Here is a 23,542-nt window from a genome sequence, read left to right on the forward strand (position 1 = left end):
CGAGAGGTGGAGCCTTGGTGGGGTTGGGAGGACTGCCTAACTGCGATCTTTTTCTCCATTCTCTTTCCGGGGAACTTCTCCGCCCTGAAAGGGTAGAGTGAACTTCATGCCTTCGGCCGTATTATACTCGTTAGACCCCATTCACCATAAATCCTTTGAAAGACTAGTGGAGGGTGAGAAGGGGGTTTGAAAGTCACTGGGGTAAAGGAATTCTCCAAGCACCACCTCATGATTAATTCTTGGAAAAGCCTGTTTGCGCGGCCCTTAAAATTAGTTTGACTTGTCTAATGGTGAAGTTTTTCTCTGTACTCCTTCTACTCTGTTTTCTAAAACTAGAACTAAAAACTTAAAAAATTGTAAAACTTCATGGTGTAATTAAAACCCCTTTACCATTTTTTTTTAAAGTAAGATTGTGTGGCCCTATTGCACAATTTAAATTCCTGGAAAAACCTCTTCCCATCTGCAGTGTACAAGCATTTTAACGTATGTCTCCTCACAGGGTAAGTACATAACTGGATTCTTTTATATGATAAGCAGGTACCCATTTCTTAAATGTTATTTCTTGAATGAACAAACCTCCTAACTGGTTCTTCAGTTGGTCTCAGCAACACATGGGTAATAGGAGAAACTAAGAGGACTTTCCAATTTCAAGTAATTACAGTTCATAAAATATCCAGAATCATATTTACTTGCATAAGGCACTATATGGATATATTAAAATAGAATTGTTCTGTTTATACTATTAATAATATCAGAAGGAAAAATACATATTTGTTAGCCAGTATTAAAAAGATTGATGGTGATTGGTCATTTTCTTAGAATCTTCTTTAATCAGCACTCTAACTACTTCTGTTGTTGATGCTTCCTTTGAACAGTAACCTCTAGGACTATGTCAGCACAGAAAACAAATCAACATTAGAGAAAAGGAAACTGCACACTCTGTGCCGTTCCTCACTAACCACATTGCTTTGCTATCACTCATGTCAGTTGCTTGTCAGTAAATATATGAAGGGGAGGCTGGGAAGTTCCTTATACTCACTTTCTGCTAATACAAATATATTTTTTTCAATTTTCTTTCCATATGAAGCTTGTAAAAGAGACAACAATTGGTTGCTATTTATTAATTTAAGTATGATGAAGAATATATTACATATAAAAGCAGACGCTGCTGAGATAATTAATAACTGTTACAGGTATTAGCATGTCATTGACAAACCAGACTTGTTATCAATTGAGCTATTCTTCTTACTAGTCCTTTGAATTTTCTTTCTACAGTAGCTTTAGGAAGAAGAAAAGTAAATAACCTAATACTCAATACTAAAAAATTGTAATGAGGTTTATCTGTAGTCTCTTTTGTTATGTGATTCTTAAAACTTAAATGTAGCTTTCAAAAGTAGAAGTTGAAAGTTTCGGTAACAAATTATTTTATTTTCTTAGTTTGAAAAACTAGGACAGTAGAATTCAGTTTCTCTCACACTCTGCCAAGAATTTGCATTGCAAAAGGAAAGGAAGAATTGCCATAATTATGTGGGCAATTCTTGTCATTTTTTTTCAATGAAAAGATTTTTATTCTAAGCACTTTTAAAATTCTCCCTCGCAGTTTCTGCCACAATCCCTGCTTCTCTATGCTGGAAGACCCCAGTTCAGTTCTTTAAAACTGTCATTAAATAGCTCTGAAGGTTTGACCTACTCCAGGAATTGTCTGATCAGTTTGATTGCTCTGTTCTAGCTAATTATTTGACTACTTTTTTGAGTAAACATATTCAGGTGGGAACCCATTTGTAAACAAAGGCTGCTTGGGAGCTAGTAATCACTTTTAGTGTTCCTTGGATCAAAGGAAATATGGGACAGACAGGACCTGGACTCAGCCAGCAGCAGTGGGGTGAGAAAGGGGATCATTTCCAGGAGGAAGGCAGCAGGATGAGTCAGATCTGGCCTGGACTCCTTCCTGAGCCACAGCTGGCAGGATCTTAGAGCATTCCTGAAGCACTAATATTCATGTAGCAAAGCCTGGGCAAATTGTGTTTGCTTTTGTCTTTCATGACAGGCCATGCAGAGACTCAAAACAGAGTGTGAAAGGCATCTATCAGGTACAAATAACAAAGTACCCTTGGACACATTTACCCTCCACAGGCTCATCCAGTTGGTTCAGTGGATTACAAACATGGCATTCACCTAACCCTAAGGTGACTGCCCTCCCTTTTTAGGGGTACATTTCAAATGTGTGGCCTCTTAATTATTTTCATTTTCTAAGCATTTTCTAAGCATGATTTTCATTTTATGCTGAGTCCAATGCCTGGAGCTGACACCTATCAGTGGTGTGATTAACTCCCCAGCATCTTCATGTGGTGATAAACTACTGCTGTGGAGGCTGGCCACTACCTACTGATTGCTTCAGGCTGCCCTGACAGCCTGGTCTGACAATTACACTCCTCAAAGTAATAGCTTCCTGTTCTTTTATTCTGCTGTCTCCCCTTTTTTCCCTCCAGTTTCACTACACCCCCATGTGGATTGGACCAATGGGCAAAGAAAGGAGATTATTTACCTGCAGTGGCCCTCCCCCCTTTCTTTTTGAGATGGAGTCTTGCTCTGTCACCCAGGCTGGAGTGCAGTGGTGCGACTTGGCTCACTGCAACCTCTGCCTCCTGGATTCAAGCAATTCTCCTGCCTCAGCCTCCTGAGTAGCTGAGATTACAGGCATGCGCCACCATGCCTGGCTAATTTTGTAATTTTAATGGAGATGGAGTTTCACCATATTGGCTAGGCTTGTCTCGAACTCCTGACTTCGTGATCCACCCCCACTTCAGCTTCCCAAAGTGCTGGGATTACAGGCATGAGCCACCACACCCGGAGTGGCCTACTTTTGAAGATACAAGTGGAGAAATAAAGTCTTACTAGTTCAGGAGTCTCCCTACAGGAGGAAGGACCTTCTGATTATATTTCAGTTTCTTCTCATACCCAAATTGCTGTATGTTTTAGCAATGTGGAGGATACACAGAAACTTCCTGGCTTAATCAACAACAGCAGCATCACCTGTAGCTCATGTTAGTTTATCACTTTCCATAGCACTTTGACACTTGTGTTCACATGTGCTTTTATTAGCAACCCCCTGAGGAGGTTAGGTAGGTGTAACAGAGACTACTGTGTTTCACCAAATCTTGTTTCCATTTCCTCTGGAACACGTAGCTTGGTATTATTTCCCAAACTGACTTCCTGTGGTGAGGTGCAGCTCATGTGACTGAATTCTCGCCAATGGAATAGAGGTAGAATTGATGTATGCCACTTCCAGGCTTGGTCCCTAAAAGACCCTGGTCCTCTGTGCTATCTTTCGTCCTCTGCCAACATAGTACAGGTCCCGGGTATATGGCAGAGCCACTAGATAGAAGGTGACCTGGCCTCTGAATGCCTATATGGATCTCATTCAAATTCCAGCAGCCCTCACTGGATGATGAAGTGAATGAGAAACAATCCACTGAGATTTGGGGGGCCCCTTGTTTCAACAATTAGCCTATGCTGACTAATTTAGTATGGTTGATGTCATCTTCCTTCAGTGAGTGAGAATGTGGGCACAGAGATTCTACGTGGCTTGCTCAGAGTAACAAGAATTAGTAAGAATAGCTGAAATTTATCCAGTGCTCAGCCTATGTGAGACATCATGCTAACTGCAACATGCATATGCTGTCGAATTCTCACAGCAAACCTATGAGGAAGGTACTAGGCAGTCAGATGCCCCTTTCACAGATGAGCAAACCAAAGTTTGGGTAATGAATGCTGGGAGTGTGTTTGTTTTTGTTTGTTTTGTTCTTTTTTTTTTTTTTTTTTTTTTTTGGCAGAGTCCCATTCTGTCACCCTGTCACCCAGGCTGGAGTGCAGTGGGGCGATCTTGGCTCACTGCAACCTCCACCTCCTGGGCTCCAGTGATCCTCAGCCTCCCAAGTAAGCCAGGACTACAGGCAGGTGCCACTATGCCTGGCTAATTTTTGTATTTTTTGTGGAGATAGGGTTACCCCATGATGCTCAGGCTGGTCTCGAACTCCTGAGCTCAAGAGATCCACACGCCTCCACCTCACAAAGTGATGGAATTACAGGCATTAGCCACCACACCCAGACCAGGTGTTGTCAGTTTTGAAAGGCTGCCCAGCAGCTGAACTCCTTTTCTATTAGTAAGAATCTTCCATTGCATAATATTATTTGGAGGCAAGACCTAGCCTGCCATGAGAGAAGCTAAGTGGGCTGGATTTTCTCCTTCCATCCCCTGCCAGGGCTTGAGCATATGACCTTTGCTTTGCTTATCAGATACCACTGTTTAGAAATTTAATCTTGAAGGAGTGGCACAAAGACATAAGAGCAATTTCAGAAGTCATTCACAGCAGCAGTTTGTTTGGGGCTCGTGGTGTCAAGGGTCCTGTAGTAATAATGGCTGTTGGTTGAGGCATGCTAACTACTTGGTTATGATGGTGCAACCTTGGCTGAATTTCCTGCTGGCAGCCTTCCTGTTGACTCTTTGTGTAATTGGTTGTCTTTCCAATAAATTACTTTCCTACTTATATTGACCATGCTCAGTTTCTGTTGCTTGCAAATAATAAGCCTACCCAAGACAGAAAAATTGAGTAAACTCTCTAAGATCACAGTTCTGATAAATGGTAGAGCAAGGATTTTAATCTAGATCTCCTTGATCCCCAAACCTGTACCCCTAACCTCTATGTATCTTAACGTAAACTCGACCTCAAACCACATAACTCTTGGTCCTCTTTTTTCTCCCTCATTGCCTTTGGGATAGAGATAATCTGGGTTCAAGGCCATAGTAGGTAAGTTGCCTAAGGCTTAATAAAAAGGAGTTTTCATTAAATGGATCATTTCAAAGATTAAGTAATATAATACAAATAAGATTTCTGGTACATATTAAAACATTAAAAATATTAGCCTATTATTAGTTATATTTTCAAAATTCACTTCTAATGATTGTGTAGTTTTTGGCCATAGCGTGTTTAGAGGGCATTGTGATAAATTGAATATATATAACTTTGATGGAACTGATTTTTGCCTGGGCCTAACCCCAAATATCCAAAGACTGGTTGTGTATGTAACCACAAAGAAGGAATTAAGATAATTATTTAGATAACTTAGACAACCCCTCCCTTCCTTTTGATGAGAAGGAAAGAATTACTTTCAGTAAGATGATTTCTATTGCCTACTTACACTGCATAAATTCAGTAAGATTATTGCTTAGGGGCACATTTAGTATTGACTATGTAATTACAGTGTAGCTGTTACGGAGGAAAATTAGTGAATTTTACCCCAGACACAGAATTCACCTGGTTTTCTCCCAGAATATGTTTCTAATTTTTAATTTTGAGATGTCTGTAAGAAAAACGGAGGCACATTTATTTGGAGAGATGAATGCGAATCTGCCTGGAAACAAGGAATGAGTATGATGGCATTAAGGGGGTGGGGTGGGGTTGGGGGTAGGAGGGAGAGTTGAGAGAAGGACTTTTTCAGTTAAAGTGGAAAGAAAAAGAACAAATGTCTTTGTAAGCAAAGATGTATTCAGGAAGGAAGCTGCTCTTTGACAAAGGACTCAGGTTGCCTTATCAGAGACTATAGCTACGGAGTCCATTTCCCTGGCATCAGCTCATCTTGAGCACAACTGGGACCCTGTCTTGCAAAGACTGCCAGTGCTCTAGCACAATCCTTGGCACAGCAAGAGTGGCATGAGCATTCAAGAAATTAACCCCTTGATCTTTGTGATCCATACAAGTTCCATTTTGCAGCTAGTCTCAAACAATCTCTTTGCTTATAATACCTATATACATGTAGATACACACCTAACCTGAAGACGCATGGGCACATGTCACTGCCCTCACCCCACCAATAAACATGTTCCTCATGCATTTTCAGACATAGTTCTCTCCAGTTGACTTAGAACACAGAGAAGTATGATGTTTTCATTCTCCAATGAGCAGGGGGCATTTGCCTGGTATACTCATTGTGCTTGAACTGGCCAACCACAGAAATTTCTTCCTTTCTTCTTTCCATTCATTCATCCATTCAACAAGTGTTTATGGAGAGCCGACTGCATATAACTCTGTGCTAGCCTCTGAGTTCGCTCACTGAATAAAATAAATAGTCCCTGCCCTCATATAGCATACTGTGCAGTAGGGGAAAGCTTTCAGTCCAGAAATGGAAACAGACATTGAATGTACAAATAAACACACACAAACATACATTTACACACTCTGATCAATGCCGTGAAAGAAAAGAACAGGACAGATTTCCTTTAGATTTGAGATCAGGAATGGACATTCTGAGGAAGTGGCACATTCTGAAGAAGGGTATTGTTTGTTTCTCTTCAAAATACCTCTCTTGTTAACAACAAGAATAGTTTCTCTTCCACCCCAAGAACAGGAAGCAGTAAGCACTTTCTGGCTCCAGGCCTCATATCTACTCTGATGCCTCAGAGAAGACGGTTGAGATCCTTCAGGCTAAGAACTGGAGCACGGAACGTTTTTGGGAATTCAGAGAGTGCATCTTGAGGAAACTAGGAACTGGATATGTGTGAGTGAGAAGCTTTGAAATATAGGAAACTATTCAAGTTTGAAAAGAGGAACTTATGACTCAAGAGAATCTGTCACTTAACTGTGTTGCCTAGTGAACTCCTGCAACAGAAGTCCAAATCTCTTAACTGGTGGGGAGGAGAGATGAAGTAGGGTTGTTTTCTGACGATAATACCAACATCACAATCTGTTGAAACTCAAACCAAGAATTAGTTTTAGGCCTGGTGAGCTCCTTGCCTTCCAGGTTAATGGGTTTGGATCACAGAGGAAACTCAAGAGTTAAAACTCTGCTGCAGTTTAAGAAGATCTGAAGATGTGAAAGTCTGAGGAAAGTCAGCTCCTTCAAAATAAATGAATTAGACGGGCTGGGTTTTTTTTGTTTGTTTGGTTCTTGTGTTTTGAGACAGAGTCTCACTCTGTCACCCAGGCTGGAGTGCAGTGGTGGGATCTCGGCTCACTGCAACCGTCACCTCCGGGGTTCAAGCAATTCTCTTGCCTCAGGCTCCCAAGTAGCTAGGATTACAGGTGTGCACCACCACGCCTGGCTAATTTTTGTATTTTTAGTAGAGACGAGGTTTCACCACGTTGGCCAGGATAGTCTCGATCTCCTGACCTAGTGATCCACCCGCCTCAACCTCCCAAAGTGCTGGGATTACAGGCGTGAGCCACTGCGCCCAGCCAACTTACGCTTTTTTTTTTTCCTTTTTAAAAGCTACAGTGTTTGATGTAACAAGAAAGGGGATTTGATTTTTCATATGAATACCATTTTGGTTACTATAAGTTTTTCTGATGCCAAATTATATTTTGAGTATATTTTTAAAGAAAATTATTGATTGTATGTTAAAAGAGTCATAAAATTTGCCTAAAGCAGATCTGTAGAAAGATTAACTTGTTTAATCTAACCAAAGAAAAGTAAGCGCCTATTGAAGACATCTAATTTGAGGGCTGAGAAATCAAATGTAGACTTTTTTCTCTGAATCCTGAATTAATGTAAAAGTGTCAGCTGTTAAGAACTAATAAATTTTTGAAATTTTGGTGGCTGAACAGCATACACTTCTCAAAATTATCTTGATATCTTAATGATATGTCTTAGTCTCTGATCATATCCCATCACTGCTGCAGGGATTTGAAAAGATATGAAGGCAGTACATTGCCTAAAATGTGATTTACTCTGAAACGAATTGAACTGTGTTCAACTTAAATTTTGATAGCAGTCAGTTCTTCCATGAGTATTTTACTTATATATCTTAAACATTTTCCCTTGGCATTTTTTTCAGGGTGAGGTTATTCTCTTTGGAAGTGGACAAAACATGTTTTTGCATTTGACTTTTTCCCTGTTTTTATGAGATAAGATTTGTACAAAAGGGTTAGAAGATCAAGTCTACTGTTTACAAATTTGAACAAGCACATTCACTTTTGGAGAGAAATACCTGAGATTTCTGTAGCCTTATGAAAGCCATATTTATCAGAAAGTGTTCAGTTCTGTCCAGGTAATTCCTAGATTTCTGTGTAATGGTTGCAGGGTTGGGGGGTGCTTGTTTGCTTTTAGAAGCTTGGGGGAATAATTTCCTTTGCAGAGCCAGTGTCAACTGAGCTACTGTGTTAATTGTGGTGACATTTTAAGCTTGGGGCGGATGCTAACATCTCATTTTCCTTTCCATCCATGATAATGATAAAAGCTTTCCTAGAATTCATTTTAAGGGTCACTTTGGGAGCTTCCTTTTTTTTAATTAAATTTTTTTTTTTTATTATTTGTAGAGACGATGTCTCACTATGTTGCCCAGGCTGGTCTTAAACTCCTAGGCTCAAACTGTCCTCCCACTTTGCCCTCCCAAAGTGTTGGGACTACAGGCATGAGCTACCGCACCTGACATGGGGAGCTTCCTTTTAATACAGCCCTTTCCTTAAGAAACTGCTCTATGACAGTGGTGGCCCCACCACTCCGCCTTAGAATAGCACTCATGTATTAAGCCCTGAATCAGCAAATCCGGGAATGTAGACAACCAGGACTCTAGGCACCTGTCCAAAATGATTTGCAGAGCTAAGCCAAGCAGAGCTTTACTCCTTCTTTCCTTTCTTCTGTTTCTGTTTTCTCTCTTTCCATTCTTTCCTTCATTTCTCACTCTTTATCAACTTCAGTAGCTAACATGATTAAGCACTCACTACGTACCAGGCAACGTGAGAAGGTTTTTAGTGAGTTTCTCCCCCTGTTTTACAAATGAGGATACTGAGATGGAGAGAAGTTCAGTAATTTTTCTAAGGTCACAAACTCATAAGTGCTATGGCAGAGTGTGTTACTGACCACTGAGTTATACTGTCCCATTCCTAAACTCCTCACTCCATTCCTAAAAACACAAAAGAACAAAAGCCACCCCATTTCAATAAAGGAATAAAGGTGAAACTTCTCTGAATAATAATGGTATATTCAGTCTAGCCACCTACCATCCATCCCTGTGCCCTCAGGAAGCTGGTACCAGAAACAGGAAGCAGAAAATGTTTCACAGCATTTCTGATTTAATCTTGTAGCCACGTATTTTAATTTTCTATTTCATGTGGGGTTAACTTACCATTGCAGCAACTGCCAAGGGGATTGGTGATAATTTCTATGACGTTTAAATGATTAAATATTTCCTTGTGAAGCCTTGGCTTATTCTGTTCACAAACACATGCTGAAATCAACTTTCCTGCTTAGGTTGAGCCTGTACATAGTGATGAAGTGAACAATTGTGTCAATATCATGAAAAAACACGGAACAAGTGCAAACTATCTGCCAAGGATTGTACTAAGCCCTTAATATTTATCTTAGTTAAGCCTATGGTAAACCTCCACGCATGATTGTTCCATTTTGCAGAGGAATGAACTGGGCTTTTGAAAGAAGGAAGGAGGACAAGAGAGTGATTGCTTAACCACCCAGCTACAGGGAGGTGGTCTAGCGTGATGAGTGGAAGATCAGGCAAAGTAACTTCCCGAAGGTCTCCTTTCCTTATGCTGTCAGTTTTTACTGGTGTTATCTAACTTCCCAGCTCTGTCAACAGATGTCACTGCCAGGATCGCCTCTAATAGCCCAAATCTCTGCTCTCTTTTTGTCACTAAACAGCTCACACATGCTTATTCATGGCTTCAACACTAACAGGCAGTAATATACATACTATGAGACTTTTTTTGGCTCCATGAGAACATGAGCTTTATCATCTATTGCTCTACGAGGATGTAAAGTCAGTAAGGAAATCTGCATTCATTCGGTGCATTTTTTTTTTTTTTTTTTTTTTTTTTTTTGTGGGAGATGGGGTGGAAATGGCTATGGGACAGAAAGTTTTAACTCAGGGATGACAAATGGGGAGAGGGAGCAATACATCATCTGCCCCTCTCCTTCTTCCTATACATGTTGTAGACATTGCTGATCAACAACCCCACTGCTTTGTCTAAGCACCCACTACCCATCCAGTGATGCATAAAAAATGAAACATCTTTTCCATCTTTAGCATACATATGTACAGAATTCATTCTAAGAGACCCTAATAAATGGTGGTTTTGCAAATGTGTGATGGTTGTATGTATGAGAACTTCTTTGCCTACGCAGCTATGGATGAGCCCTGAAGATCTTTAGTCAAAGTTTGCTTTGGAAGGCAAACTTGGTGCCAAGAGAATATGAAAGCGACATAGATGCAAGTGATTATTATCATTAAATATGTAACTATGAAAATAATCTCACCTAGGATACAGGATCCTGCAAGGCATATTCACCTATAAAAAGATGCCTTTTTAATAAGCATGTCTAGAATCGATCTAACAGTATAATCAATGCCTTTACACAAAGTGCCCACATTTGTCATTTGGAAGCAGTAGGACACAAACTGAAGAGGCCAGGAACCAAGTGCATTTGGGTCAAACTGTGACATTTAAGTCTGAAGGTTTTCAGCTATTAGAAACTAACTAAATCTAAATACTGCAATAAAATTTTGGAAGCCAAATGGAGAGTAAATTATTTTTTAAAAAGATGAATTGCGATTATTAAAACCTAACTTTATTGAGTAGACACTCTATGATGTTTAAATATACACAAAAATGAATATTTGAAAAATGGAATCATTTCAAACTTATGGCATAGAAGTTTGCTACATAATCGAGCTCTTTGGGAAATATTCTGCTAAAGGATCAGGCACTTATTAATTATTTCTATTTTTTAGTTAATTTTTGATGCACATGTATTTTAATAATTCTCACGTATTAAGTAGAATACACATTTTAAATTATATTTATACAAGTTAACTCTTGTTTACCTCCCATACTAAAAGGGTATGCTGTTTATTTCCTCATTATAAATGCAGTGCAGTGCACAATTGACTCTATAACCAGAGAGGAGAGAAAACTCTATTTTTTTTAAACTTTTAGATTGAAGGGTACATGTGCAGGTGTGTTATACAGGTTAACTCATGTCACAGGGGTTTGTTGTATAGATTATTTTGGCACCTAGGTACTAAGCCTAGTACCTAATAGTTATTTTTTCGGTTCCTCTGACTATTTCAGAGAATCGAGCTTACTCAGGTTATTCTGTTGTGGTGCGTTAGTGTCAAATGTGGATATTTGTAAGAGCTGAACAACTTCCCAAATATCTAACTGACCCCATGGATTGGTGAGGAATCTCAGAAGAGCACAACTTTTTAATTAACAAATATTTGTGAATTAGAGAATAAAAAGCATTTCTAAGAATAAAAATTGGCTCTAAAATTTGATAATTTTTGTAAGGTGTAGAAGAAGATATATTGAAACTTTGATTGCTGGAACAAAAAGTATTTAAGAGTAACATACTTGAGATGGTCTGTGAATTAGTGTATGGCCGGATGACAAAACGCTTTGTCCTTAACACATCACTATTTTTCCTCCCATATTAGTGTACTGTACTTCATTTCGCTAACATGAATACTGAAGAGTATTACAGCATTTCTTTGCCTTGAATCTTAGTTCTTAATTTTAACTAAAAGTGCACTAGAAAGAAATATTCATATATTTTGGCTTTAAAGCATTAGTTTATTAACTATGAGATTTTTTTCCTATGATAACACAAATATACAGAAAGATAAAAATGCAATAAATATCTTTTTCAGTTTTTTATATCAAAACATTGAAGAAAGAGAAGAGAGAAAAAAAAGGGAAAGGAGGAAGGGAAGGGAGAAAGGAAAGGAAGAGAAAGGGAGAAAGAAAGAGAGAAAAAGAAAGAAAGAGGAAACGAATGGGTTGTAAATGAGTGAGTGATATATTTTCTCCCAGTCACACCCACAGATTAAATGTGATATTATGGGCTTATCACTCTTGAAGTTCCACCTAGAAGTTTAGAAGTCCCCAAGACAACAAAAACAAACATGAGTGGAAAGCCTTACTAATGTAGGCTATCTGGATGACTTATTAAAATTTATTTGTATTATTTTAGAATGCCCAAGTTTAATGCAGATGTTTCATTCTGAACAAGGTGTGTCACTTTTCTCCAAGAGACTGACACTTTGAAAATGACAAGAGGAAATACTATGCTTTTCTACCCACTTTTTTCTACCATAAAATATTCTGAATATGCTAATATGGATACAGTGTAAATTATTATACACCGTATCTACTTATATCAATTATGGGGTCAAAAAGAAAAACAAAACCTCTGAAAATTAATACAGCTTAGAACATGTTATCAACACTAATACTGTCTAGAAAAAAAGGTTTCGTGGTCAAATAAATCTCGTTAAGTGCTGTACCTGTTAGAAGAATCTCATTGCACAATGTTGTGAAACACCCTGTGTTTCACACTAGGGAAAAATTTGTTCACGCCTTACCTCTGATTTTTTAAATAATCAGAGAAATATTCTGGGGTGTGGTGGCTTACGCCTGTACACCTGTAATCCCAACTCTTTGGGACGCCAAGGTGAGAGGACCTCTTGAAGGCAAGACCTATCTCTACAAAAAGTAAAAGAAAAATTAGCCGGGTATGGTGGCATGCGCTTGTAGTCTCAGCTACTTGGGAGGCTGAGGCAGGAGGATCACTTGAACCCAGGAGTTTGAGGCTGCAGTGACCTATGATCACACCCCTGCACTCCAGCCTAGGCGACAGAGCAAGACCTTGTTTCTAAACAAACAAAAAACCTAGCATTCCCCAGATTTATTTGATCAAGTGCTCTTTCATCAATAGCACCCATTAACATTAAACAGATTAGAATTCCTTGGAACACCTGGAGAGAGTCTTTTCAAATACAGCAAAGGATGGTTTACTTTTCTGACAAGTGGTTCAAATGCAAACACTGAAACTTCAATAGATACATATTTGTCTTAATGTGTTAGAAAAATACACACTTCATGTATTATTTAATATTGTTGCCTAGGATGAAGCTAAATTTATGTAAAAAAGTTTATAGATTTTAAAAAAATAAAGTGAATTATAGTAGAGATATATGAATATGACAAAATCATAAGGTGGAAGGTGAATGTCTGAAGGTTGGAAAATGCTGACTTAGTCTATAAATAGAAATTCAATACAGTGTGCTTAAATGGGTGCAGTCATTTGGATATATATATTCAGACTGGTCTTCAGGAAACTTGGGGAAGGGGAGTGCTTAGTTAGCTCTCTGGTTCTGCCTTAAAATAATTTGCAAGCTGGGAGGGGAAGCCTGTTCTAGACCTCAGTTTCCTTGTCTATAAATAGGGAGAGTTGGATTGGAGCATATGTTGAATTCAGCTCAACAATTTTGATGTAAGTGGAAGGCTGCAGTGGTGGTATGATCTGCTTATCCACCGCAGGCTGTCACATTGATGACAGCTTGGCAGAACCCTTCATTCCATGGCCTACCATTCATTATTTGGGGTTCCTGATTAACCCTTTTTCTTTTGCAAGACCTTTTCTCAAAGTAGCTAAACCAGATTCCTGAATTTTAGTTATCTTTGTATGACCGGAGCACCATGCACCATTCCATCTCCAGAGAATTCCCTAAGTGACAACTGGCCAAAAGATGAGACTATCTGGAGGGCACAGCTTCCTTTGCACACCCCATCCCCAAAGTTTTTTTGTTGTTTTGGAGAATTCACATCCATGTCATATAATTTCGAGTATTCAATTTGGTCTTGCTTTAAATTTTTAAAAATATAACTCTTAAAAACATGTTCCCTAGTGTGTGTTTTTTGTTTGAGTGTTTTTTGTTTGTTTTGTTGTTTGTTTGCTTTTTGATTGTATTATGAAGGGGATCCTGTGATCTATTGCATTTTCTTTTCTTTTTTGAAACACAGTCTCATTCTGTTGCCCAGGCTGGAGTGCAGTGGCCTGGTCTCGGCTCACTGCCACCTCTGCCTCCTGGGTTCAAGTGATTCTCACCCTCCCAAGTAGCTGGGATAACAGGCATGTGCCACCGTGCCTGGCTAACTTTTTATTTTTTTTAGTAGAGACGAGGTTTTGCCATGTTGCCCAGGCTGGTCTCAAACTCCCAGCATCAAGTGATCTGCCTGCCTCGGCCTCCCAAAGTGCTGTGATTATAGGCATGAGCCACCTCGCCTGGCTACCTGTTACATTTTCTAACTGCTTATTGTTGGGGTAATACAATGTAATGGTTATGTGCAAAGACTGCCAAACTCTGTCCCTTGCTAGCTGTGTGGCCTTACACAAGTTATTTAACCTCTCTGTTTCTTAGGAGTTTTTAAATTTGAAAGTCAGGATAATACTACCAGCTTCCCTCAGGAGTTAATACATGAAAAGCACCTTATTCAGTGCCTGGTACATAGCCCTCAAAAACTGTTAGCCGTCATTTCTTTTGGCATCTAGAACAGTTCTTGGTCAGATTATTAAACTCTTATTAGTATTGGTGTATTGTCAGTTGATTGTGTTGAATGTTCTAGGTACACAATTATAAAAAAAGAATATCAATTTAAGTGGGTCCTTTCTTTTGTTTTTATTTTATTTTTTGCTGTTGTCCCAGATTTATTGAAAATAATATAGCACTGCAGAAAAAATTCAAACAGGTCCCCGAGGCGTTTTGAAATTCATCCCAACTGTAGGCTGAGTGACCTGTAGGTTGGACAGACTGCCGAAGTCCAAAAGCTTCAGCATTTCCTTAGTGTCAGGATCTACTTCAATTATCTCCTGATCCAGGGCTGAGGCCTCAGGAACGTAATTGTCTCTCCTTTCTCTCTCCTCCTCCTGCAGCTTGATGGAGATACCTCTTACAGGGCCTCTCTGAATCCGCTTCATCAGATGGGTGACATAGCCTGCTATCTTGTTGCAGAGCTTCTTGCTGGGGATAATGGCGATCTCCTCGCACACGCGCTTGTTCGTGTGGAAGTCGTTGCCCAGGCGCGTGTAGTACTTCTCTATGGTGACCCGGGCCGCCTTCTTCACGGTTTCTGTGCGAACGCGGCCCATGTTGGCAGGTCCTTGGTAAAGAGGCTCTTTTGTTTTTATGAGAGGAATTCTTGACTGGGATCCTCAGCACAACGTTAAGTCGTAGTTGAAATGAGTGTCTTTGTATGACTATTCCAACCTCCTTTTAGAAGATCTGTGTGCCATAATTTATGACTAATTTAATGCCCTAGTTTTTATTTTTATTTTTATTTTACTTCCCTTTAAGTTCTGGGATACATGTGCAGAATGTGCAGGTTTGTTACATAGGTATACATGTGCCATTGTGGTTTGCTGCACCTATCAACCCGTCATCTAGGTTTTGAGCCCCGCATGCATTAGGTGTTTGTCCTAATGCTCTCCCTCCCCTTGCCCCCACCCCCATCCTCAACAGGCCCCAGTGTGTGATGTTCACCTCCCTGTGTCCATGTGTCCTCATTGTTCAACTCTGACTTATGAGTAAGAACATGTGGTGTCTGGTTTTTTGTTCCTGTGTTAGTTTGCTGAAAATGATGGCCCCCAGCTCCATCCATGTTCCTGCAAAGGACATGAACTCATCCTTTTTTATGACTGCATAGTATTCCATGGTGTATATGTGTCATATTTTCTTTATCTAGTCTATCCATTGATGGTGCCCTAGCTTTTTACTCACAATTATGATATGACCATTTTTCATTCCAATTTTACTATATGTGCTGCCGCAGTGAGCATGACATAAGCATTTTTCATGTTGACAAACTTTTAGTAAACATTAATTGTTCTGAATATATCAAAACTTCTATATTATAAAATATATATTCACACGTTAGTATATAAAATATATGTATAGTTTAAATAATCATAAAAATAGGAGTACCTGTGTATGCACCACTCAACTTAAATAGAATATTATTACATACATGGGAGTGCATTTGTGTTCTTCCCCAGATGCATAGAGAAGTTTCGTATCAATCATTTCCTTGCTTTGCTTTTTAGCTTTACCATCAATGTATACAAATTATGATATAGATATGCTACAACCTAATTAATAATTACCATATTGTGATTATTTAGGTGGGTTTATGTTTTTTGATGTTGGGAATAGGACTCTCCCATAGTGAAGATTATTTCTTTGAGATAGATTCTGAGAACTAAATTACTAGGTCAACAGTTATGACTGTTTTCAGAGTTTTGGACAGCTATTGATTGTCAAATTGCTTTCCAAAAGGCTTACATCAGTTTATATTTTCCAAAAGCAGTGCATCTGAGAATGTTCCTTTCAGTTCAGCAGTCATCAACACTGAGGGTTATTAATTTGAAAGGTAAGAAGTGTAATGCTAAAATATTTTAGTGTAACTGCTAATACGTTTGAATATTTTTAAAAGACCAATTATAGTTTTTGAAGGATACTATGCATTCAGAAATGTTCACCTATCACAAGTGTTTAGCTTGAGAAATTTTCACAGATGGAACACAGCTTCATAGCTAACATTTAGATCAAGAAACAGAACATTACCCGTACACGAAAGCTGTCCTTGTGCTTCATTCCAAAGACCATTTTAAAAAAAACTGTATGGTGAAAACCTCTGGAGGAAGAAAATTGACTTTGCTTGACCAATGTAGTTTTAACAGTCAGCAGTAAGTTTTCTGATTGTGAAGGCTTGAAGATTTGGAAAGGTTCATATATATTTAAGATGGTTACTCTCCTCACAAAGTAGGATAGTGAATTTATAATTTTGGCCCCAAATCTCCCTTTCTTTTAAAATAGTTTGATGTCTGAGGCCAGGCACAGTGGTTCACACCTGTAATCCAAGCACTTTCAGTGGCCCAGAGCTTGAGGCCAGGGGTTCAAGACCAGCCTAAGCAACAAAGTGAAACCTCATTTATACAAAGTATAAAAAATCTAGCTGGGTGCAGTGATGGATGCCTGTAATCCCAGCTACTCAGGAGCCTGGGGCCAGAATTGCTTGAGCCCAGGAGGTCACAAAAATTGTAGTGAGTCATGATTGCACTGCAGCCTGGGTGACAGAGTGCCCAGTGAGTGAGACCCTTTCTCAAAAAAAAAAAAAAAGAAAAAGTTTCATATCATTTGTCCTATCAAGCCACAACTTTGCATTTACTCAGAGTTCTCATGCAAGCCATAATAGTGCATCTCTGATGCAGGTTCTAGTGAATAAAAATAGGGATTACTTCTTTGCTTATTTAAAACACGGTTCAGGGGTCCCATGTAAGACTCACTGAGTCAGCATTTGCAGTGCTTTACCTCACATGATGCAGATACCTGCTAATGGTCTCTAGAACACTTCTTGAGGAATGTTGCTGTAGAGGATAAATGCTTCTTCTTGAAGGAAAACATTCTGAGAACCTTGGTAATTGAAGCAGTTACCTAAGAAAATTCTTCTACATGGCATGACCTCAATTTAAAAAATAATGCTGTTGGCTGGGCTCACGCCTATAATCCCAGCACTTTGGGAGGCTGAGGCGAGCGGATCATGAGATTGAGAGATCGACACCATCCTGGCCAACATGGTGAAACCCTGTCTCTACTAAAAATACAAAAATTAGCTGGGTGTGGTGGCACACACCTGTTGTCCCAGCTACTCAGGAGGCTGAGGCAAGAGAATTGCTTGAACCCAGGAGGCGGAGGTTGCAGGGAGCCGAGATTGTGCCACTGCCCTCCAATCTGGCGACAAAGCGAGACTCCATGTCAAAAAAAACCAACCAACCAAACAAACAAACAAAAAACCGCTATTAAAGAAGTGTATGTTTAGTTCTTTATTCCTTTCTAGGCTTTACAATAGGAAAGTGGTATTTAACATAGGGCTGGTATAGTTTGTGTAACCAGAACAGGAAGTATCTAGCTTAAAACATACCCCTTGATTGCAGCATGTTTGAAACTGACCTGGTACAATGGGTCTAGCTTTTCAAAGGATAGCTCTTAGCTCAGCTATATAAGTGGGTCACTTTATAAAAGGCTTATAATTCAAATTTTTGTCAAAAGTTCAAAACTTACCTTTCTATTTTCTTTCTCCATGCATTAACAATAGAGTTCATATGTTGGAGAGTCATTTTAGAAAAAGCAGAATGATTATTAAGTAGTCAAATATTAGATAATAAACCACAGAAAAATTTTTAGGGAGTCTGGCTTTTGCTTTGAATGATCTTAATTAGAGGTTTTGCTTGTTCTGTTTGGGCTTGATAGATTAAAAGGTGGTTAATTCTGCCCCATCAATATTGCTTGCATCCATCCACCTCTCTCCATCTCTACCTCTCACAGCCATTCCACCTTCTTCTAGCTCCTGGTCTACAGCCAGAGGCTCCTCGCTGGTTTCCCTTCTCTACTCTTGCCCCCTTCCAGTCAGTTCACCATATGACATCCAGAATGGTCATTTTAATAAAATAAGCTGAACCTCATTATTCTTCGTTTAAAAGTTTCAGAGGCTTCCCTCAGCTAAAATATGCTCATTATCACCCACCAAGTTCCTGCGTTGATCTACTTCTGGCCTCCTTTCCAACCTCAGCTCAACCAGCTCCCTCTTGTCCATCATACTCAAGTCACTGCCCCTGCCCTCCCTTAGTTCTTTGACTCGTCCACGTCCTTCTCTAACTCATGGGCTTCGTGCAAGCTGCTCCTTTTGCCTGGAAGTCTCTTCCCACAATTTGCACCTGGCTAAATCCTGTCTCTCATTTGGAGCTATGCTTAAATGCCACATCCTTAGAGAGATCCTTCAAATCTAACTTATGTCTCTCCTGTTTTTCTCCTCATGGGCATAGGCTTCTATCTCAGCACTTATCTCAATCTATAAATGTGGCTCTATGTGCTTATTGGTTTAATTTCTGCCTTTCCCACCAGTCTGGTTGAGTGAAGAGATTATGGCTGTGTGGTTCATCACTATATCCCCAGTGTCTAGAAAAGCACATGGTGCTGACTGAATAAAAGAAATATTTGTAATTACCCAGTGTATACATTATGTATTACTGTATAATAAATTAATGCAATGTATTAGTCCATTCTCACAGTGCTATAAAGAACTACCTGAGACTGGATAATTTATAAAGAAAAGAGGTTTAATTGGCTCACAGTTCCACAGGCTGAACAGGAAGCATGACTGGGAAGGCCTCAGGAAACTTTCAGTCCTGGCGGAAAGGGAAGCAGGCATATCTTACATGGCCAGAGCAGGAGGAAGAGAGAGAAGGGGGAGGTGCTACACACTTTTAAACAACCAGATCTTATGAGAACTCACTCCCTATCAGGGGAACAGCAAGGGGGAAATCCGCCCTCTTGATTCAGTCACCTCCTACCAGGCTCTTCCTGGGGGATTACACTGGGGATTACAATTCCATGAGATTTGGGTGGGGACACAAATCCAAACCATATCTTGCACAAACTTAGACATTTACTTGAAACAACAAATAGTTTTTATCTTGTAGTTCCAGTGAGACAAGAATTTGAAGTGGCTTGTCTGGGTGGTTCTGTTTCAGGGTTTCTTATTAAGTCACTGTAAAGATGTCAGCCAGGGCTGCCATCATTTTACCATTGAGTGGGGTTGATGTATCTGTTTCCAAGAGGGCTCGCTCACAAGCCTGTTTGCTGGAGGCCTCAGTTCCATGCCACTTGGACTCCTCCATAGGGCTACTTGAGTGTTCTTACATCATGGCAGCTGGTATCTCCCAGAACACCTGACCAAATGAGAGACAGGGTAAGGAGAAGTCCACAATGCCCTTTATGTCCCACTTTCAGGTATCAAAACTTGTCACTTTAACAACACCCTATTTGTTAAAAGTAAGTCATTAAGTAATGCCACACTTAAAGGGAGAGGGAATTGGCTCCATCTTTTGAAAGGAGGACTATAAAAGAACTTGTGGACATATTTAAAAACCACCACAGTTCTTCCTCTGGCCACAAATTATTTATATTACCTCGACATGAAAAATACCATAAACTCTTCCTACTGCTCCCCCTCCCCCAAGCTCACATCCATTTATGTTATCAGCTCAAAATCCAGGATGTTGGCTTCAAAATCAAGTCCAAGTGTGGATGAAGTTCTTTGGTTGTATTGCCTTAAGTACAGCTTTACTACACCATTCCTCTCAATCTAAAGACATATGAACTGAAGAAACAGGTTATCTATTCCTCCATAGGCAGCCTACAACGGTGGGTAAGCCTAGCATAGCCACAGTACACAATCTTATTTAAAAAGGCTTTTAAAAGGAAAAATGGAAGATAGAGAGAAGTAATCGGTCCATAGTAATTCTTTCCTTATTTTTATTTCACTAGCTTGAGTAGTACAAGTGGTTTTTGGTTACATGGATAAACGTATTGTAATAAAGTCTAGGATTTTAGTGCATCCATCATCTGGGTAGAGTACATTGTACCTAATAGGTAGTGTTTCATCCTGCATTGTCTTCCTTTCTGAGTCTCCGATGTCCATTATACCAGCCTGCATGTCTTTGTGTACCCATAGCTTAGTTTCTACTTATAAGCGAGAACACACAGTATTTGGTTTTTGATTCTTGAGTTAATTTTCTTAGAAAAATGACCTCCAGTTCCACCCAAGTTGCTGCAAGACATTATTTTTTTCTTTATTATGACTGAGTAGTATTCCATGGTGTATCTATGCCACATTTTCGTTATCCACTCATCAGTTTATGGGCACTTAGCTTGATTCCATATCTTTGCTTTGTGAATTGTGCTGCAATAAACATCCACATACAGATGTCTTTTTGATATAGTGACTTCTTTTGTCTTGAGTAGATATCCAGTCGTGGGATTGCTGGATTGAATGGAAGATCTATTTTTAGTTCCTTGAGAAATCTCCATACTGTTTTCCATAGAGGCTGTATTAATTTATGTTCCCAGGAACAGACTGTAAGCATTAATTTTTTTTTTTTTTACCACATCCACACCAACATCTATTATTTTTTGACTTTTTTTTTTTTGGTGAGATGGAGTCTCGCTCTGTCACCCAGGCTGGAGTGCAGTGGCGTGATCTCGGCTCACTGCAAACTCTGTTTCCTGGGTTCACGCCATTCTCCTTCCTCAGCCTCCTAAGTAGCTGGGACTACAGTTGCCCGCCACTACGCCCAGCTAATATTTTGTATTTTTAGTAGAAACGGGGTTTCACCGTGTTAGCCAAGATGGTCTTGATCTCCTGACCTTGTGATCTGCCCGCCTCAGCCTCCCAAAGTGCTGGGATTACAGACGAGTCACCGCGCCCGGCTTTTTCGACTTTTTAAAAATGGCCATTCTGGCTAGGGTAAGATGTTATCTCATTGTGATTTTAATTTGCATTTCCTTGATGATTTGTGATGAGCATTTTCTTGTATGTTTGTTGACCATTTCTATATCTTTAAAGATAATATCTTTTGAGAAATGACTATCCATATTCTTTGTCCACTTTTTAATGAGATTTGTTTTTCTTGCTGATTTGTTTGAGTTCCTTGTAGATTCTGGGTATTAATCCTTTGTCAGATGCATAATTTGCAAATATTTTCTCCCATACTAAAAGGTGGTCCATTTGCTCTGCAGATTATTTATTTTGCTATGCAGAAGGTTTTTAATTTAATTAGGTCTCAGTATTTATTTTTGTTTTTGTTGCATTTGCTTTTGGGATCTTAGTCATAAATTCTTTAGCTAGGCCAATGTCCAGAAGAGTTTTTTCTAGGCTTTCTTCTAGAATTTTTATGGTTTCAGGTCTTAGATTTAAGTCTTTAATACATCTTGAGTTAGTTTTCATATATGGTGAGATATAGAGATCCAGTTTCATTCTTCTACATGTGGCTTGCCAATTTTCCCAGCACCATTTACTGAATAGGGTGTCCTTTCCCCCATTTGTGTTTCTGTATGCTTTGTCAAAAATCAGTTCATTGTAAACATTTGTATTTTGATGGGAATTACATTGAATCTGTAAATTGCTTTGGGCAGTATAGCCATTTTCACAACATTGATTCATCCAATCTATGAACATGGGATGTATTTCTGTTTGTTTGTAACAGCTATGATTTCTTTCAGTATTGTTTTGTAGTTCTCCTTGTAGAGATCTTTCACCTCTTTGGTTAGGTATATTCCTAGCTATTTTATTTATTCATTCATTCATTCATTCATTCATTTATTTATCAGCCATGGTAAAATAAATTGAGTTCTTGATTTGATTCTCAGCTTGGTCATTTTTGTTGTATAGCAGTGCTACTGACTTGTGTACATTGATTTTTGTAACCTGAGACTTTACTAAATTAATGCATCAGATCTAGGAGTCTTTTGAAGCAGTCTTTAGGTTTTTCTAGGTATGAGATCATATCATCAGCAAACAGTGATAGTTTGACTTCCTGTTTTCCAATTTGGTTGCCATTTATTTTTTTCTTTGACTCCTCTGGCTAAGACTTACACTAAGTACTATGTTGAATAGGCATACTTGTCTTGTTCCAGTTCTCAAGGGGAATGCTTTCAACTTTTCCCTGTTCAACATGATGTTGGCTGTAGTGTTGGCATATATGGCTTTTTTTTGTTTGTTTTTTTTTTTTTTTTTTTTTTTTTGAGATATGTCGTTGTCCTTCTATACTTAGCTTGCTGAGGGTGTTTTTTTTTTTTTTTTTTAAAGACAGAATCTTGCTCTGTTGCCCAGGCTGGAGTGCAGTGGCGCAATCTTGGCTCACTGCAAGCTCCGTCTCCCGGGTTCACTCCATTCTCCTGCCTCAGTCTCCCGAGTAGCTGGGACTACAGGCGTGTGCCACCATGACTGGCTAATTTTTTGTATTTTTAGTAGAGATGGGGTTTCACCGTGTTAGCCAGGATGGTCTCGATCTCCTGATCTTGTGATCTGCCCGCCTCAGCCTCCTAAAGTGCTGGGATTACAGGCATGAGCCACCGCGCCTGGCCGAAGGCTTTTATCATAAAGGGATGCTGGTGTTTTTAAAAATTTATTCCTTTCAACATGTATGAAACCAAGTATCCCTGGCTGCTATAGCAGATAGCAGACAGGTATAGTTAAGAAAAGAACTTTATTTTAAGCAGGGGAAATGGCAACACAGCACTTAACAGCTATATTCTAGCCTGAATCCTGCTTGAGATGCTGGATTTTATCAGATGCTTTTTCTGTGTCTATTGAGATGATCATATGATTTTTATTTTAATTCTCTTGATGTGACGAAACACATTTATTGATTTGCATATGTTGAAACATTCCTGCATCCCTGGGATGAAACTCACTTGATCACGGTGAATTTTTTTTTTTTAATGTGCCGTTAGATTCGGTTTGCTAGCATTTTGTTGAGAATTTTTTGCATCTGTATTTATCATGGATATTGGCCAGTAGTTTTCTTTTTTATGTGCTTTCCTGGCTCTGGTATCAGGGGAATACTGGCTTCATAGAATGAGTTAGGGAGGATGCCCTCCTTCTCAATCTTTTGAAATAGTGTCAGTAGAACTGGTACTAATTATTTGAATGTTTGGTAGAATTTGGCTGTGAATCCGTCTGGCCCCAGGCTTTTCTTTGTTGGCAGTTATTAAAATTACTCATTCAATTTCACCACTTGTCATTGCTCTGTTCGGAATTTATATTTCTTTCTGATGCAAGCTAGGGGAGTTGTATATTTTCAGGAATTTATCCATCTCCTCTAGATTTTCTAGTTTGTGTTCATAGAGGTGTTC

At 39.2% G+C, this 23,542-nt stretch overlaps 1 long non-coding RNA gene, 1 other non-coding gene and 1 pseudogene across 2 annotated transcripts in view; 1 reads left to right on the top strand and 2 right to left on the bottom strand.

Annotated features, from left to right (window-relative positions):
• The window catches only part of LOC140711523 (uncharacterized), a 35,743-nt gene that overhangs the window by 598 nt on the left and 11,603 nt on the right, over positions 1-23,542 (top strand). Inside the window, exon 2 of the long non-coding RNA XR_012092786.1 lies at positions 406-500. This is a non-coding gene — a long non-coding RNA (uncharacterized lncRNA). The remainder of the gene's footprint in view (positions 1-405; positions 501-23,542) is intronic.
• LOC103215172 (small ribosomal subunit protein eS17 pseudogene) lies at positions 14,487-14,960 on the bottom strand (annotated as a pseudogene).
• LOC119621538 (small nucleolar RNA SNORA63) lies at positions 22,827-22,958 on the bottom strand. Its single transcript, XR_005238091.1, has one exon. It is a non-coding gene; the product is annotated as a small nucleolar RNA SNORA63 (small nucleolar RNA).

The sequence above is a fragment of the Chlorocebus sabaeus genome, chromosome 4 (genome assembly GCF_047675955.1).
Source record: "Chlorocebus sabaeus isolate Y175 chromosome 4, mChlSab1.0.hap1, whole genome shotgun sequence".
NCBI lineage: Eukaryota > Metazoa > Chordata > Mammalia > Primates > Cercopithecidae > Chlorocebus > Chlorocebus sabaeus.